Raw genomic sequence first — 2,351 nt, forward strand, 5'->3', positions numbered from 1 at the left:
GGGCTGGCGCGGGATCGGGCAGTGTTTCGTTCTGCTGTGCATGGGGTCGCTATGAGTCGGAAACGACTCGACGGCACTTAACAACAACAACAAAGGGAACCTGATGGTTCCAGAGATCTATTAGGCTGAATCAACAATGGAACACCTTTCACATTCCACTTTGATACCAACAGGCCGTGTGGATATGAGAGCCCACAGCTACTATAGGTGAGGAAAGTGGCGGCTGCTATGGTCGTTTTTTCAATAACTTTTATTTGGGAAAATGTTCATTTAAACAAAGATAAAATAGTGAAAAGTCAATAAGACATACATTTATACTTTGTATACAGCTGTGAACTTATACTTTGTACTTTTTATATTTATGTTATAGTTACATGTTTATTTGAAAAATAAATTTCTTCACCCAGAGATAACTACTCTCTGCGCATTTATGCATATATCCTATCAGTAAATAATTTGTCATAAATAACATATTAGTTGGATGCTCACATTTGCTATTTACTTGATTGAGTATTAACTCATTTACTCTTTATAAGAGTCCACTGAGATTGGTAGTAGTAGTATACTCATTTAGAACTGAGGCTTAACAAGATTAAGACATTTGCCTAAGGTCATATATATCAGAACAGTGCTTATCTTAAGCACTGTACCAGTGGTTCTCAAAAGTGTGGACTGCAGACTCCTGGAAATATCTGGGAACCTTTCAGGGGGTCTGTGAGGTGGAACTATTTTCATAAAAATACTAAGGTGTTACTTGCCTTTTTCACTTTCATTCCCTCAGGAGTGAGTAGACTTTTGCAAAGGCCACATGACATGGTGACATCATCACTTTGATGGTTAATGCAGTGTGTGCTTGTGTATTTTTGTGTTTTCTAGAATTTTCTAAGTTGGTAGCTTTATGGTATAAATGTGTTTTTAGAGATTAACTTAGGCTGTTCTCAATACAACAGAAGTACTCTTTAACTGTTTTTGATTCTACCTGCTATAATGCAGATGTGAAAATCCGGCTGTCTTCTATTGAGCCAGACATTAAAGAGATTGGCAAAAATGTAAAACAATGCCATTCTTCCCCCCTGTGGTAGTTATGTTTGTGTGTCAACTTGGCTGGGCCTGGTTGAGGGGCTGGGCAGCTGGTGGTAGTTTATTCCCCATGATGAGACTGGCAATCAACTCCATGGTGTATCTACCACAAGCAGCTGAGTAGCTGCCTTTGGGATGTGGTCTGCTTCCTTTATATAAGGAGAAGCCTTGGGAATGGTCTCTAGCCTATGGCACGCTTGGACCCTGCATGTAGCCGTGTCGTTGCTCAGCAGCCTGCTATACTCTGCTGACCTTGGGACTTAACAATGGACTTAAGTTAATGTCCTGCCTTGTGGATTGGTAACATTTCGGGACTGTGCCTTTTTCCTTGTCAACCTTGGGGCTTCTCAGCCTCAGCAGCCAGCAGCTGTCTGAGTTAAGAAATGCCTCTAGCTCCAGTGGGCCGAGAGTAGGAGGCAGAGCTGGACCCCAAGGTTGAGGGGCTTTCACACAGCCCCTAGAGCCTGGCACTTTGAACTTGGGCTTAAAGCCTCCAAATTGTTAAGAATAAACTCCTGTTTGTTAAGGCCATCCCATTTGTGGTATATTCTTGTCAGAGCGGCACTAGGTAACCAGAACACCCCCCCTTTTTTGGGGGGCGAATATAGTTTTACTTTATGATATGGGTTCCCTATTACTATTTTAAATAAATTACTAAATATTTTTTTCTTAGAAGTTTTCTTTTAAAACACAATAAATAACTATATACATAAACCACATAAACAAAAGTTCTAAGGGGTACTGGATTAGTTTTTCAGTGTAAAGGGCTCCCAAGACCAGAAAGGTTGAGACGGCTGTATTATACTATACTTCTTCCAAATGGCATCGTATTATACACGATCTTCTGTAACAGGCTTTTCTCACCCAACAGTATGTAATGGATCCCATTTGTTGTCAGTACATACTGATCTACATTATTCTTTATGTCGGCATAGTATTCCATTGTATATGTGTAATTTAACCAGTTCCTTACTAATGATCATTGCATTGGTTTCCTGGTTTGGCACAATTCTGGAGTGGACATCTTTATGCATTTATCTTTTTATGCTTGTGGGGTCATGCAAAAACGGCAAGGAGGCCACATGTTCTGACCTCCTCTAATCTCACAAGAGGAAGACAGGATTACCAGCAGTAACCCAAGGCCTATTATTGCAAAGCCAGACATGCTGCCTCCCTCCAGCTCTTTCACCAACCGTTCCTCCCAAAGCACCCACCACCTCTCTCCTGGGTTCGATAATTCGCTGCAGTGGCCACACAGAACTCACAGATTA

Source organism: Orycteropus afer, unplaced genomic scaffold (genome assembly GCF_000298275.1).
Source record: "Orycteropus afer afer isolate SDZICR_OR568_19922 unplaced genomic scaffold, OryAfe1.0 scaffold00070, whole genome shotgun sequence".
Taxonomy (NCBI): Eukaryota; Metazoa; Chordata; class Mammalia; order Tubulidentata; family Orycteropodidae; genus Orycteropus; species Orycteropus afer.